Genomic DNA, 17,454 nt, shown 5'->3' on the forward strand with positions numbered 1-17,454 from the left:
AAATCACCAATGAGGGCCTTGAGAACTCGTGAGTGGCCATGTCTGTGCTCACAATGTGTCAGAGGTGAGCACGCTGCAAGTGGGAGGGAGGACCACTAAGGCAGTGGGCACCCTCTGGGTCTCATGGGGTCGGAACTGTGAAGAGGCAGAAATCGCTGCTTGCGGCCAGCAGGATGGCCATGGGCTTGACAGAAACAGAGAAGTGGTCATGATGACCACTTCGTTCTGTGAGCATTTATGAAGTGCCTTCCACCCTCGATGACAGACACTCTCTCTCCTCGAAACCATCATGTTGATCTGCAAGGAGCAGCTACTTGTCTCTTCACAGGACTTTAAACTGTGACAGCGTTGGGTGTCCCCCTACACCCCACAGAGCTTTCTTTCTGCACCTCTCATTTGCAAAGGGCTGACCCCTAACACATTATAAGCACAGAAGTGGTCAGGCTCTCTGATGGTCGCTTGTCTCTCATTGGTAATTTGTCATTAAAGAAAGGAGTAGGAATTGGTGCTGTGGTTAAGTCATCATTTGGGATAGCCACATCCCATATCACGTGCCAGGGTTCGAGTCCTCCCTCTGCTCTCCATTTCAGCTTTCTTCTAATGTGTACCCTGGGAAATAGCAGGTGATGGTTCAAGTAGTTGGGTCTCTGCTACCCATGGAAGAGACCTGAATTGAATTATGGGCTCCTGACTTTGACCTGGCCCAGGTCAATGTTGTGAGCATTTGATGAGTGAATCAGCAAATGGGAACTCTCTTTGTATCTGTCTCTCTATCTCTTTTTCTCCTTTTGCCTATCTCTCTGCCTTTCAAATAAAATGAGTAAATAAATAATAGTTTAGAATAACAATAAGAAAGATGAACATAACTAGTATAAAAATTGCATGCATGAAATAATCAGCATGATCATATAGAAACACAAATCAGGGATCAAAAGACTATTCAAAAAAAGAATCTTTTAAAAGTCTCCATTAGAAAAACTCTTACTGCTTAACTTTGAGAAAGAAGATGCTCCCACAAGAGGTTAAAAGAATGAAATAGACAATGTTGGTAACATTATTGATCGCTTTACATAACTATACAAATGATTTTCCAAAGACAATTGCTATCGATTGGGAAAGCCAAAATACAAAGTAGGCCTTGCCCTGATTTGTTCCATTATATAAGGAAGCAGCCTTACAATGTGGTCTTTATTACGATAGACTGACAACTATAGATCTCCCATCTTGCTAGGGCTGCAGCCTAAAAATTTATTTTCTGAACTGAGATATACCCCATTGCAGAACTTGTCATGAGATTACAAAATCATATAAAAAGTAGAAACTTTGGTCTTTGAACGTTTACCACAGATTCAGGTTGTTTGACTAAACACAGATTAAAATGGCCAAGGGTTAGCAAGTTCTGGGTGTGAAAACTAGCATCTGGACATGGGAAGGTCCTTGCTGTGGCCAATGTTGGAGAGGAAGGAGAATGCAATCCAGCAGATGACAGTAAAGGACCGTGTGCCTCCAGTTAAAAATAAATAACAGGGGAGCCCACACAGAGGCAGACCAGGGAGGTGTGAGCTCAGAGCACAAAGCAGCCAAAACAAAGTCAAAGACAAAGCGAAGTCAAAAGGAAGCAGGAGTGTGACGACAAAAGCAGAATTCTGAATCTGATGGAGGGGAGTGATGGAAACCGTGAGGCTATCTAGTGCGGCACAGAGCACTGGTTCAAAAGTTGGTCCATGAACAACACAGAGAGGACAGCAGAGAATCAGGTCTTCGGAAGCCATGATCACAAATTCTTGAATGCAAGCTACTTGCACTCAGATCGCCATCTAAGCATGGTGACCAGGGTATTTCAGGATAATGAATGGTTCACATACACATGACCCATTTCTGAAATCAGAGCAGGGCACTTTCATATTAAAATGCAGTTTGTCACACCACTGTCACATTAACCGTTCCCAGGAACGTCTGAAGTTGGTTGACGGAAATGGGCATTTTGACAAGAAAGCCCCAGGACCAAGGAGCCCATGCAGGAGAACAGCACTGGAGGGAGGACAGGAGGACTGTACTTTAAGGGAAAGAGGCTAACTTGTTCTCCGTGCTCATTAATAGGCCAACATTTCCTCCAAAAGCTGCAGTGGAACTTTCGACTTTCTGCCCCAAAAACTCAAAGTCAAGTTAATGATTTTCTGCATAATGCTTGTCTACAAATTCTGTGACTATATGCGTATGATTTAGGGAGGTAAGAAAAGAATGTTTAAAATAAGTAAGTTATTCTAATGAATATTAGCCTTTCAATGACACTGTGTGGGTGAGGATATCTTAAAGGACACAACATACTGATAAGATTTCCTGCACAAATTCCACTTTTAGCAATTGCTTGTAATAATGGGAGAAAAGAAGATTGAGTTGGGATGAATAACTGAAAGCAAAAAAATAAAAAGTATACCATCTCAACTTTAAGTTCCTAGTGCAACTCACTGTTCTGATTTAAAAATAATAATCGAAGAAGTAAGGCAATCTAACACCCAAGCACTTAAATGAACATTCTAAGAGTAACTGAGGAAAGAAAGGAGGAAGGAGGGAGGAAACTAGATCCTATAAGTATTACCACTTCATTTTTAACATTCTTACTTTATACAGTGGGAGATCTTGTTTAATTTTACAGAATCGTAGCTCACAAAGCAGGTGACATTTATTCTTAGTCTGAGAAGTCTTCATGTTAAGTCTTAGGAAATGGAGGCTGAATACTCAAAAGAGATACGTGCAGAGGGACTGGTTCCTGGACAGCATGTTTTACGGCAGACCCCGGAGCTACATGACAGCAGATTTCACACAAGCTGATTTGTCCTGGCATTTACTCTGCTTTCAAGCTCCCAGTTACCAGTTTCAAAGTTTGAAAGATACCTCATTACTCTCTTCCCCTGTGTGCATTTAAATACATAGTCTACGATTTTTCTGAAAAAGTGACTATTTGATTTATCTGCAAGGATGGACTTTCAGGCTCAATTCACAACAACCCTTGTACTTATTTTTTCTAAACACTCAAAGATGAGTTTCTGAGTTATGTAATAATGAGCGTCATCCTTCAATACAAATTAAGCCAGGCGTTATAAAGCATCAGTAAATGAAAAACTGAGTTTAAAACACACACATAGACACACACACACACACACACAAACAACTGGCCAATCTGTAGTAGGCTCAGCTGTTTTTGCGCGAGATTAAGGTGCATACAGTCAACTGGTATGAAGGTCACCGAACATGATGTTGCAATCTTAAAGTGCCATTGACATGGAGCTGGCACTGAGTCAGTGGCAGCGGTTTAGGATTAATCCAGGTCATCATTTTACTCTTTATCTTTTTGCCCAAAGTCATTCAGAAACATACATTACCATGGATATTTGAAGCAAAATGTTCTGAAAATCAGGATGCTTATTTCTTGAAATTGAAACAAAAATACTTAAATAATGTAAGTTTTTAAAATGCAGCTTCCCACACTGGTTTTGTTTAAAGGAAAAGTGACCCACAGGCTCAAAATTCCACGCCTGACTTCCTCCAGAGAGATAGGAGTTACAACAAAGCTGTCCTTTAATTATTCCTTATGCACCTGCTGTCAGTGTTGTAATTAACAAATTGCCACAGTAGGGAATTTGCCAATTGTGCTAGGAAACAGCTGAAAGCCCCAAGCCAGCACATGTACCTTTAGCTTTCTAAGTCCGAGTCAGATGTCCGCAGTCCTGGTCCCGTGGCCCTCCTTTCATGAGTTCTGCCTGCTCCTGAGCGGCAGTTTTCCTGTTGGCAATGACAGCTCCTTGCAAAGCAGATAGCTCGCACTCAGAGTGGAAATGCTCATCTTCTCAGTCCATGTTGCAAGCACAAACTTTCCTGGGAGTCATTTTGGGAGTGAATACAACCAGCAGCCGATAAGCACGTAGCTGACCTTTAAACTCCAGCCTTTAATAGAGCATTGGCTTATTTCATGTTGTGTTTGCTCAACAGTCCAGGGGTCACAAGGTCTGAGGTTATGGAGGTGGGGCGGACTGGGGACATTGCTCCAACTCCCATGTTGCAACTGATAGACGAGGGTTGGGGGCTGGGCCAGTAGGGGACCTCAAGCCCCGATCTCCAGTGTACCCCATATCTCTAGGCTGTTAGAACTCTTCAGCATCTCCACATAACTGGCTCACCCAAGTCCCCTGATGACAGCTACCAACTAGGGAGAAATGAGAATCTTGTCCATCACTTTCACAGTGTCCCAGCGCTAGGCCAAGCAAGAGAGCTTGAAACTAAAAAAGAACTACTAATCATGATCCTGTATTTATTCAAAAATTAATATTTGGTTTGTTATGAATATGTTGGCATTGATTTGTACATTAAAATAATATTTATCTTGATTACTTAGATTTGGCATGCCCCCTTAAATTCTGTGACCCGAGAGAGTGTCTCACTGTCCTCATCTTAGTCCTGGCCCTGCTCTGTCACCTCACTGTCCCCAGCTTGCACTGTCTGTCTAAGAATGGAAGCAGATCTAGGCAGATTGGTAGACATGCTAACAGCTGAGAGAGAAGAGTTCAAAGTCACACAGGAGAGGTATCACTGGGGCATGGATTGTGTACCAGGCATCTTCTCTACACCCTTTCTGCTCCTCACCTTCGAGAAAGAACTACTAACTTCCAGCTGAGACTGCAAGGAGCATGCTTCTAACTGCTTTCCTCCATCCCAGAAACTGGCTGCAAAAACCACTTGGTGCTCAAGCAGAGACCTTGGAGTTGGCCGTGATTCCTCCTCTGCATTTCAGGAGTTCTGTCGCCAGCCTCTCTAAGTGTTCATGATCACCCACGTGGTAAACGCAGGATGTCATTCAAAGTCAGTCTCTTTGATGACAATACCTTTACTCCTTTTTTCCTCATCTGCCACCCCTCCAGAGCAAACAGGACTCACTGAATTGTTTTGCTCTCCTATTGATCCATCCAGAGCAAGGCTGAATTATTTCCAAGTGCTAAGATATACCCAGTATATCTTAGTTGCATCTGGAACACAAACTGTGACCCAGGATGGTTCTCTGAGCACCGGATTCCAGCTGCTGGACATCTCCCCTACACTAGTGCACATCTGAACCCCATGTCCAAGACCAGACTCCTGATCTTCACCCCTCCCCACACCCCACCCTACACTCTCCACGCCTGACTTCTCTCCAGTTTCCTCCATCTTGGGAACTGGCACTATCAACCACCTGTACTCAAGCCAGAAACCTGGCAACTGTCTTTGACACCTCTCTCTTCTTCCCCATCCAAACCATCACCAACACTTGTCTATTTAAGCAGTAAACACAATGAGTAACAGTAATATTTCTCAAAGCATTCTCTATATGCCAGGCACACAGAGCATTATTAACTCATTCGATTTTCCTAACAACTCCAACAGATGGGCCCTGTTATTATTTGCATTTTACTACAAGGGACACAGTGCCAAAAGGATGCTAATTTTCCCAGCATCACACAAGTAGTAAGAGAGGGAATTTGTATGATATCCCATTCAACCTGTCCTCAGAATACACACTCTGAATCGTTACACTATATTCCCCAAGTAATACTAAATCCATTCTTTTATTGATTTTCTCACTGCCCCACCTTAGCCTAAACCACCATCATTACTGATGCTAGGTACTGCAAGCACCTCCTTCCTAGTTATCTCTGTTCTATTTCTACCTTACTTCTACACATCAATCTTCACGAAGCAAGCAGTATGATCTTTTTCTTTTTAAAACTGTATTTATTTGAGAAGCAGAGAGACAGAGACAGATAAGGAGTAAGAGCAGGCGGTAGATCCCATCCACTGGTTCACTTCCAAATGCTTGCCCTCATTAGACACCAGGAACTCATTGAGGGCAGAAACTCAATTACTTGGGCCACCACTAGAGGCAAAGGCAATCAAAGCCAAAATTGACAAATGAGATTATATCAAATTGAGAAGCTTCTGCACTGCAAAACAAACACTCAGCAAAGTGAAGAAGCAAACAACAGAATGGGAAAAATTATTTGCAAACTATGCAACTGATAAAGGATTAATATCCTGAATATATAGAGTCCTTGGGTCCTTGCACCCACAAGGGAGATCTGGAAGAAGCTCCTGGCTCCCAGCTTCGGATCAGCTCAGCTCTGGCCATTGCAGCCATTAGGGTGTGAACCATCAGTTGGAAGACCTCTCTCTCTCTCTCTCTCTCTCTCTGTGCCTCTGCTTCTCTGTAACTCTGCCTTTCAAATAAATAAATAATTTTTTTTAATCAACAAACAACAAATGCGGGTGAGGATTTAGGCAAAAAGGTACCCTAATCCACTGTTGGTGCAAATGTAAACTGATACAGCCACTGTTTAAGACAGTATATGGATACCTCAGAAATATGAATATAGACCTACCATATGAACCAGCTATCCCACTCCTGGGAATTTACCCAAACCAAAAGAAATCAGCTTCTGAAAGAGTTCTCTGTACCCCCATATTCATTGCAGCACAATTCACAATATCTAAGATATGAAATCAATCTAAATGTCCATCAACTGTTGACTAGATAAAGAAATTATGGCATACATACACTATGGAGTACTACTCAGCTGTTAAAAAAATGAAATCTTGTCTTTTGCAACAAAATGGACACAACTGAAAATCATTACACTTGGTAAAATATGCCAGTCACCAAAAGAGAAATACCATAATTTTTCCACGATCCAAGGTAACTAATAGAGTACCTGAAATGTAATGTATTGGAGTGAAATTGACATTTTGAGATTCAATTATTGTCTCGTTTGTTGAGGAACAGTGCTTTTTTTCTCCATACTATTTATTGAACTCTTTTATTTAGTGTAAGGATAACTTTACAATCATTAATTTAACAGAGAGTAAATCTTTGTAAAAATTAAGAATGGGAATGGGAGAGGGAGCATGAAGAAGGGTTGGAGCATGGGTGGGAGGGAGGGTAGGGGGGAAAATATCACTATGTACCTAACCCTGTATATACGAAATACATGAAACTTGTATAACAAATAAAATTTAAAAAATAAAACAAAATAAAAAGGTAAAAAAAAGAACTCAATAATAAAATGACTACTACATTTAAAAATAAGCAGTGCATCAAAGGAGACTTTTAAAAAAGATATTAAAATGATCAATAAACATGAAAAGATGTCAAACAACATTAGTCATTAAGGAAAACACAAACCAAACCAAAACCACAACAAATACCATGTCACACACACTAGAATAGTTGTCTTAAAAGCAATTGTTGGCTAGGATGTAGAGAAACCAGAATAATACTGCAGATCAGAATGACAAGTGATCAACACTGTTTAAAATTCATCAATATTGTTTAGCAATTCATCAAAAGATCAAAGTTACTATGTCACCCAGCAATTCTACTCTCAGGTATACCCAAAAGCAATGAAAACATATGCCCATGCAAAAACTTGTACACAAATGTTCAGAGCAGCATAATTTATATTAGCCAAAAGACGGGGCAACCCAAACGCCCAACTGATGGATGAATAACTAAAACATGATATTTTATATAATGGAATATTCTATGCAAAGGAAAGAAGTAGATTCTGTAACATGCCATGATGTCCACTCTAGCCAAATTTATACACAGAGAAGGTAGAGTAGTGGTTGCCTGGGGCTGGGACTGGGATGGGGATCAAGTACTAACATGTGCGCGTTTTCTTTTGGGAGTGATAAAAATGATCTAAAATTAGATGGTGATGTTGGTTGCAAAAAGTAAATATATTAAAACCACTGAACTGTATATACTTTAGAAGGACGAATTGCATGCTGTGTAGATTATGTCTCAATAAAAATGTTATAAAAATGAATGGCTGACAGTTTTTACTACATGTTAAAACTGAACCTGTGTTTGGCATTTACAACTGTGTGGCTTAACTATAAAGTATCTATCATTCACTTCTGAGCAGAGAAGATGGGTCTCAGATGAAATTTTCTCATAAAGAATTTATTATTTCCCCTTCTTCTCAGAGCCGAATGGACATAAGAGATCACCTAATGTTCTATTTTAGAGATGAGGAAATGGAGACTTGGAGAGGATAAACCTTTCCAAGATCACAAATGTAAGGAGAATCAGAATCAGAACTTTCTACATTGAAGCATATTTCTTTTCTTCTGCTTTTTTTATTTGAGAGGCAGAGTTAAGACAGTGGGAGAGAGAGACAGAGAGAAAGGTCCTCCCTCCGTTGGTTCACCCCCCAAATGGCTGCTAAGGCCAGCATGTTGCTCCAATCTGAAGCCAGGAGCTCAGTGCCTCCTCCTGGCCTCCCATGTGGGTGCAGGACCCAAGCACCTGGGCCATCCTCCACTGCCCTCCCGGGCCACAGCAGAGAGCTGGCCTGGATGAGGAGCAACCGGGACTAGAACCCAGTTCCCATATAGGATGCCGGCGCTGCACATGGAGGATTAACCAAGTGAGCCATGGCACCGGCCCCACATCTTTATTTTCTAATAGCAAACGTAAGGTAGTGAATGATATTTTCCAAAAACAAAAACAAACAAACAAATTCCAGCCCTGAGTTCTTCACCATTAGGTTGCATGTTTGGGAAAGAAATCCTGTTTGAACTGTGAAAAGAGCAAGGACAAAATGCACACAGCGATGGCCTCTTCTTGGGCTCATTGCTTCAATAAGCCTTGATGGTGTGCTTGGCTTGGTATTAGAATAAAGGCATTCTCTGTAAAGCAGCATAGAGTAGAGAGCCGAGATTGGAGTCCCTGACCCCAAGAGTGAGGTCTGCACAGGCGATGAATACCTACACTTGCTACCTCCATTACTCAGGTTTAAGTTGACACAGAAGGCATCTGACACACATGTTACGTTTGACTTTGAATTCTCTTTTCAAGTTTTCCACCCAAAAAAACTCTCTTCTACTCCTAGATAACATGCCTTTCCCTTCTTTCCCTTCTCTGTCAAACAACTGGTTTTAAGATCCTGATAGATCTCACCCAATCTGGGGGCTTCTATTATCCCATATTTTCTTCTGTTGGCATCGGTGAGAAATGTGAACTATAAGATTGGTTTGATTCTTAGTGTTGCTGTGAGTTAATGATGCAAGCTAACTTCAGTTAAATCCTTATTAGGATTCAAATTAAAACAGTGGTGTCAATACATTTCTTAAAAACATAATCAGACTCATCACTCCGTTCAGATAAGACTTTTGAACCCAAAAGTTCATTTTTTATTTTTAGTTTTCCTTTGTCTACAGCGCTCCTTTCCAACTTTCCTCTGTTTCAGAAAATCTAACGGGCCTAATAAAGAATTCTGTCCCAAAGCGTTTGATTAATAAGCAGAAAGAGAAAACTGTATTATGAGAGTCAGTGGCATATAGGATTCATGTTGACTGGTCCATTTTAGCTGGTTGCTAATGAGAAATGAATGTGCTAGGACCAATGCCCGTCTAGTGGACTGGAACAGTTGGAGGTGCTACTGTAACATCATCATCATCATCTGTACTCAACTCTCTGAAAGGTAGTCTTAAGAATTTTACCAGCGGCATCCTTGAATTTCTCTGTAAACCATTATCCACTCAGACAATTCAGTAACAAAGAAAGCATACAGTATTTTCTTGATTGTCAGAGCAAAGCATTTAAAAATAAGTTGATCATGTTTATGCAGCTTATAGAAATGCATTCATTCAATCTCTTTTAGTTGTCACCAGATAGAAACTGCCTTTAAGGTAAGCCAGGTTCCTGTCTATTTTATGGAGCCAGGAAATAGAGTGCTGTACATGATCATGATAAAAATATGTAACTATCTTCCTGTCACTCAGCAACCTGCGTGGATACGACTTGGCATGTCAATAATTCCCTTGCAGAGACTTCTTTCATTGGATTCGTTAGTTTCACATCTGTCCTAGGTCGACAGTAAAGGGACAAAGATGGTAAACAGTGATGTCACCTAATTTTTAATTTGTCATTTTAGAAACAGTTTAGGACTTGTGACAGAGGCACGCCATGTTGGAGTGCAAGTTCAAGTCTATGCTGCTCTGCCTCCATTATGGCTTCTTGCTAGAGCAGCTGGAAAGCAGCAGAGTATGGCCGAAGTACAGGCGCCTCTGCCACCCATGTGATTAGCAGGCAGCTGGACTGGAAGTGGAGCAGTTAGGACTCGCGCTGGTGCTGACATGGGATGCTGATGTTCTAGGAGCAGCTTAACCCACCTGTACTACAATGCCGCCTCCCTATCTTTACTTTTTTATGATGTAGCAATGTTTTAACATCCATATGTCATTAGCAACTCACTGAAACAACAGATTACCAGGGAGAATGTGTAAGTCCCAACAGACAGGAGTCTAAGACACTTCTAGTCCTGAGAAACAGCAGGTCAGACTTCCCGAGAGAGCCTGGCCTCGCTGATGAGGCACCTTTGAAAGCTACATGAATTCTTCAGGGTCATGAGAGAGGTGATCATTCAGTAATTGCTTCGGGGTTTCACAGCAGTGCCTCTCAAACACGGATGAGTCACATGGGCCTCTTGTTAAGAACAGATTCTGGTCCAGCAAGTCTGAGGTGGGGCTGGGGATTCTGCATTTCTAACACATGTCCAGGGGATGTCCATGGGGCTGGCCCATGGCCCACACTACCAATAGCCAGCTTCTAACAAAATGAAGCGAGGTAAAGGAAAAGGAGAACACTTGGCTGATAACACCGGCCACGCCCATGGTCTCCATGTCCTGTCTTGTTCCTAATGGGTAAAGCCGCTGAATTTGGTTCTCTGCAGCCACACTCTCTTCAGAGATGCTTAGCCAGCTCAAGACCCTATAGGAGGGACTCAAGTGCTGTAGTGTAGTGAGCTAAGCCTCCACCTGCAGCCCTGCATCCCATATGGACATGGGTTCTTGTACCAACTGCTGCTCTTCCAATCCAGCTCTCTACTATGCTATGGCCTGGGAAAGCAGTAGAAGATGGCCCAAGCCCTTGGGCCCCTGCACCCGTGTGGAAGACCCAGAAGAAGCTTCCAGCTCCTGGCTTTGGATTGCTCCAGCTCAGGCCTCAAGGTTTGCAGGGGGAAGGTGAATCAGCAAATGGAAGACCTTTCTCTCTGTAACTCTGCCTCTCAAATAAATAAATAAAATCTTTAAAAAAAAAAAGACTCAACTGGATAGCAGAATCCTGGAGAAAGCAAGACCACAGAGAGTGTTTTAATCAAAGAAGCTGTTAATAAAAACTGATTTGGGGACCTGTAGTTTATGTTCAGAACTGTCTTTTGAATATATTCTTAAAAAAGGCTTTCTTCCCCACCACTGGAACTCCTCTCGGTGAGTTCAGCATTTGCAACCATTTCAGGCCACTCCGTGGGGTACTGGTTAATGCACTGGCTGCTAATCATTTAGCTATTGGTTTTCATTTCCTCCACCAAACCTTTTATAAATGGTAAAATTACCTGAGTCAAGCGTCCTCTCCCTCCCCCAGAGTGCAATAAATGTGGGATCAGTAGCTTGAAAAAATGAGTGTTCCTCTGTGAACAGCCAGCTTACTACCGAGGAATGAGTTAAGCCCTGGGAGAATTAGAGTCCAACTACTCCCAAAGAGAAGCCAAACTGCCAGTCAGCAGTAACGCCACAGGAAAGATGACAGTTCGCAGAGTGCACACATCCATGAAGGGTGGCCATGCACTCTCCAGGATGCTCTGCACTACGAATGTCTGAGAAGAAAAGGCCATCAGGATGCCTGGCTTTGATTCAAATATCTTTCCTGTAAATATTTCTAATTGAGGATGTACTTACTTGTATTTCGGGGACCCAATGCCTTTTTACTTTCACATGGCATTTCAGTAAATAGAGCAATGAAATTTTAGCTGTTCAACTAATTGTTTTAATTTCTTATTTTACTTTTCATGTTTAAAGGCAGAGGAACTGAGAGAGAAAAAGAGGGAGACAGAAAACGCTCCCATCCACTGGTTTATTCCCCAAATGCCCACAATGGTTAGGTCAAAGGCAGGGGCTAGGATTCAACCCAGTTCCTCCATTTGGGTGGCAGGAACCCAGCCACATGAAGCATCCCTGATGCCTCCCTGAGTGGCATTAGCAGAAAGCTGGAGTGGGGACCGGAGCCAGGAACTGACCCCAGGCACCCAAATGGGAGGCATTCGTAACTGCTCGGCCAAACACCTGCTCCTTAGCTGTTCAACTCTAAGAAATCCCTTCAGACCTCAGAGCCAGACAGTACGTCCATCTTACCTGCAAGGCCCATTCCTTGGCTCCTACTTCCTCTAAAGAGAACCTTATTCTTTTTACTCTAAGGTGAACGAGTCACTTTAAGTTGATTCTAACTAGCACATGTCCTCAATGGCATTGCATTATCTGGTAAGCTCTGTCATTTCAACAGTGAAAGCAAAAACTAAAGAGATAAGCTTAGTTGCAATTTATCTTTCCAAAGTCATGTAGAAGTTATTATTTATTTTCTTGCTTTATGCCACATTGGGAAGATAAATCCACTGGTTTGAATTAAGAAGCTAACATCATTGGGGGAATCACAGAGTTCAGAAATGATCAGATAAATTGTGATGAAAAACAGTTTACTCCCAATTGTGTGCCTTGGTAATGAGAGAAGTTACACAGAAAACGTTCAAACCACTGCCTTGGTTTTGTAATGTTTATGATTTTTTGAAGCAACAGTAACAGCTTTCTTTTTATCTTAACACATTGCACAGACTAATATTTACATAATTACCTTTCATTTCTTTAGCCTCCCTTACTCTAAGGGGGGGAGGGGACATGAAGGATTCACTTCATACCTGATTAAGTGGCCACTGACCATCCTGAGAATGAATTATTTGGCCTGATATCACATGCTGGGACTTAAGTGTCAGGTACTAAAATTGTTAGGGGTCTCATCAAGAACATGGAAAAAATGAGGAACAAGTAAAGTCTGCATTTATTAACAGTCTACCCCCTCCCCCAAAAGTCACCATTTTAACTGAAAAACACTTCATGGGTTCCTATTATGGGGTAATTATATTTTAGCAGAAGATTCCCAAGCACTGAAAACGTGGGAAGACCCAACAAAAGCCTTTAAGTGAAGAGGTTTTCAAGCTAGAGGTTGAGTAGTTCTGAAATGTGATTCAAAGCTGTGCATGTTTCTATATACCATTTTCTAGGCAAAAAGAGAATCTCAAATGGATCTGCAGTCCTCAAAAGGTTAACAGCCACTGCTGCTACACGAAGTCTCAATAAGAAAACAGACTATCAGAATGATTTTGGAGACATTGGTCTCTGTCTTGGATTTTCAAGCAAGGCAGGCCTGGGTTCAAGTTTGAATTCAGCCACTTACTGTGCAACAGCAGAGTAGTCACCTAACCTCTCTGAGCTACAGTTGTTTCTATGGTGAAGTGATGATAAAGTCATGCCTACCTTACTGGGTGTTTTGAGGTTTATGTGTAATGTTTATAAAGAACTTGGCACATGACTTTGTACACTCTCAATAAATAGCAGGTGCTGTGTTTATTATGATTGCCATTATTTGCTTTGTCAGCATTGTATATCACAGTGTGAAGGTGGAGGCTTTATTTACCACGTTTAGGTAAATTATTCTACCACTTTTTGCAGCTGGCTAATAAAAGAGGGATTAAGCCATCCTTGACCAAGTCAAACCCATTTGTTCCCAGAGGTGATCTGATTCCATTTACTTCTACTATAGGAAATCTAAGCTGCTGAAATCTAGCGAATGAAATAACTTTGGGTTTCAAAGACACCCTGGCCTTCCAAGAATTTCCTAAATTATGGAACCATTATGATACGTGTACTGCGGAGTTTTCATGTAGCATGTGCAAGATGCGAGGATTTATATCCAGTCATGTTCAAGACAATATCTCTGTTAACACACTGGAGCCTTCCCAGATGGCCATGAATGACACCTAATAGGTATCAGAGTTTACCTCTAACACTGGTTGCCATCTAGCCATTAGAAACAATCTTGAGGAATGGTGTGCAATGACACATGATCATGTTCATCATACATTAAGTAAAAACAGCAGTCCACAAAACTTTATGAAGTCTGATCCTGCTCTTGAACCAGAATGAGCACAGAAATTGCTGGAAGAAAACACATCAATATTTCAACAATGGGTGTCAAGATTATGAGTGGATTTCTACAATGGTCATTTATTGCCTTTGTGATCAGAATAATAACAAAAAGGCATTAAAAACAAATGGTAAATAATTAAAAACTTATCATCAATTGGGTTCAAGGCCAAGACACAGGCATATAATTTTTTAAAGATTTATTTATTTATCCATAGAGAGGCATACTGATGGGGTAGGAGCAGGAGACATACACACAGAGACAGAGAGAGAAAAAGAGAGAGAGAATCATTCATCTGTTGGCTCACTCCCAAATGGCCACAACAGCATAACAGCTGGCTGGGCCAGGCTGAAGCCAGGAGACAGGAACTCCATCCACGTCTTCCACATGGGTGGTGAAAGGCCCAGTCCTTGGGCCATCTTCTGCTGCTTTCCTTTAACAGGGAGCTGGATCAGAAGTGGAGCAGATGAGACTCTGAAATGGGCTGCTGGTGTTGCAAGCTGCAGCTTTAACCCACCGCGCCACAGTGCCGGCCTGACGGGAGTATTTCAATAATATCCTCAGACAAGTTCCTGTCCCTCGTCAGAGCCAGATGCTGATCCTAGGAACTGAGAAGTTGCAATTAGATGATCTCTATGTCCAGCCTTGTACTCTAGAATATTAACCTGATAATCATCTTCTAAAGTCCCTGCTGACACTATGTTTGTCAAGGCACAGATAATTACGTTACAGTTACATGAAGTGAGTTTCTGTCATGTGTTTCAGGGTATTTTTTTTTTTTTACACTGGCCCACCCAATGGTAAGTGGTACCACAAGAGGGTTGTTGGGGGTAGGTCCTTTTATTTTCAATAATTCCTGTATTGTTGTTTTTTTTTAAATAAGAATGTTATTCCTTTTAATTAAGAACAAAATGAAACAAATCATTCAAAACAGGTAAGGGGTTCAACATCAAAATGAGCTCACAAATAAGCTACACCATGCCACATAGTACATAGTGCACCTTTCAGTGGATTAATACTTCATTTGATCTAAGCACATCAATCAAACACACACACACACACACACACACACACACAACTGACAGCTACAGTCCTGGAATGGAAGACCCAAGTTGAACAAAACAGACCCTTGTTATGAAAAAATGGTGGTTTTCCAAGGAAATTCTCAGAAGTGAAGAAAAACTGCTTGATTAAATTGGAACTATCATTCACTGTGTTTGAAGAGCAAGGCTTTGTTGAGATCATAGTCCTGGTCCAAACTATTCAATATTAGGAAAATATTTATGCAATTAAAGTTAGTTGACAGTAACTAGTAGCAAGGAAATCCATTGACTTGAAGCCTCAAAATCCAAACAGTACAAAACATGCTTTAAACTGCTACCTGTGGGCTCTGTGTTTAAAATGCATGTGCAAAATCCCGCTCTCCATGAATCCTGAAAGATAGAAAGGGCAGAACATTCTTTTGTGCCTGCCTGGATGGGTTCTTCCCCTGGAACCAGTGGGCTCTCCCACTGCTAATGAGACCTTTTCCTCGAGCTGCTCCTCAAATGGCACCGGAAGCCAGAAGCAGTGACCCAGAAGCCTGGGGAAATACCCTGGTTCTCAGGCTACAGCCCCACCCTCTTCTGGGCACGGCACCCAGGTGAGTGGAGCTGGTACCCAAAAGCTGAGCAGCTTCCATGCATGGGGGAAGAAGGATTTTCCACCCACGCCATGCACCTCGCGCCCGTTGCAGCTGTAGGGTTACACAACTTGGCTTCCCTCCTGGACTCTGGGGAAGACGCAGCCCACAGGATCTACTTGAGACCTACTATTGAACAAAGAGATCCGATTGGCCTGATTAGTAGGAACATGGTGCTGCTGCTTGTAGCCAAGGCCAGTGAAGAGGAGAGCGGGGGGAGTATCTGGAACCTAACAGTATTATTCCCGTGAAGATTTCTCCGTAACTTTGTTCCTCGAAAAAGTTAAAATGACTATCTTCACAGCATCTCAAACTTGATAATTATGTCTTAGAGCCCCGCTGATACTATATTTGTAAAGGCATGGGTCACGATGTTACTGTTACATGAAGCCAGTTTGAAAATAAAACAAGCAGCAGGTGTTTAGCATTGTAGGTAAGATGCCATTTGGGACGCCTTCATCCCATATCAGAGGACTTGGAGTCAAGTCTCAGCCCTGCTCCCGATTTCAACTTCCTCCGTATGCACATCCCCTAAGGAAGTAGTGACGGCTCAAGTAGTTGGGATCCTGCCACCTGTGTGGGTGACCTGCATTGAGTTCAGAGCTCCTGACTTCTGCTTGGCTGAGCTCCTGCCTGTTGTAGGCATTTAGGGAGTGAAACAAATGGATGGGATCTCTCTCTCTCTCTCTCTCTCTCTCTCTCTCTTCCCCCTCTGTCTCTGCCTCTCAAATAGACTAAAAAAATGAAATAAGTTGCTTAGGGAATTTTGACCATAACTAGAAATCACATCAAGCAGTATACTTGATTGGGACCTAGAGTTTCATTGCAAAGAAACTACTTCCCAGGAATCAGGAATTAGGGAGGCGACTGGGAAGCTGTCAACAAGCACTGCCAACAGTTCTCTGAGTATTAGCGAACACTCATCAGTGCAGAGTTACTCATTTAGGTCATAAGGCCACCACTTAGGACACATACAGTAATCTGTTAAGTGCTATCCTCTTTGAGAGAGCTACTGACACTTGAAAAATGCGTAAGAACATCCTTAAGAAATCACTGCATTAGCTTGGTAAATAGGGCGTCTTTCAACACAAATGCATGGATAAAGATAATTGCTATTAAACTGTGGTCAAATTATCCTTAGTGATATTATACTCTTTTTACGTCTTGTGCTAATATCTCTTTTTATCTAATATGAATATTGCCATTTTGGCTTCGTTTTAATTAGTATTTCCTTGACAAATCTAGTTCCAGCCCATTACTTTCAAATATTTTGAGTCACCATATTTTAGGTCTGATGCTTATAAATAGTACATAGCTGGATTTTACATATTTATGAAATCGGTAGTCTTTGTCTTCAGATCAAAGAGTTTGATTCATTTATCCTTATTATCATTAAATCTATACTTGCACTTATTTCAATGATCTTATTTTGTTGTAGTTTTTGACTGGTCATATCTTTCCTCTGGTATTTTTTTTTTCTCTTTCCTGTTATCTATTGAATTGCTTTATTGAGTTTTCTTTATTCTCTTCCACTGGCTTGTGAGTTAAACATTCTATTTCTATGAGGATTATCTCTAAATGTGTAAAAAACTCTTAAAAAATCATTATCTCTAACCTTCCCTAAAATAAATCAAAGATTGTGAAAGATATTACTTCCATTTCTTCCCATCCATATTATTCTAGTAGTTCTTCATTATTATTTTTAAGA

At 41.5% G+C, this 17,454-nt stretch overlaps 1 protein-coding gene across 11 annotated transcripts in view; it reads right to left on the reverse strand.

Annotated features, from left to right (window-relative positions):
• Positions 1-17,454, reverse strand: part of THRB (thyroid hormone receptor beta) — a 401,819-nt gene that overhangs the window by 352,388 nt on the left and 31,977 nt on the right. Inside the window, exon 1 of one of the 11 annotated variants that reach the window (XM_008266065.4) lies at positions 3,692-3,947. The exons of the other annotated variants lie outside the window; for them this stretch is intronic. The gene's annotated coding sequence lies outside the window, so the exon portion shown is untranslated. Of the gene's footprint in view, positions 1-3,691; positions 3,948-17,454 lie in introns of those variants that run through there. 11 annotated transcript variants of the gene reach the window in all.

This window comes from Oryctolagus cuniculus, chromosome 4 (genome assembly GCF_964237555.1).
Source record: "Oryctolagus cuniculus chromosome 4, mOryCun1.1, whole genome shotgun sequence".
Classification (NCBI taxonomy): domain Eukaryota; kingdom Metazoa; phylum Chordata; class Mammalia; order Lagomorpha; family Leporidae; genus Oryctolagus; species Oryctolagus cuniculus.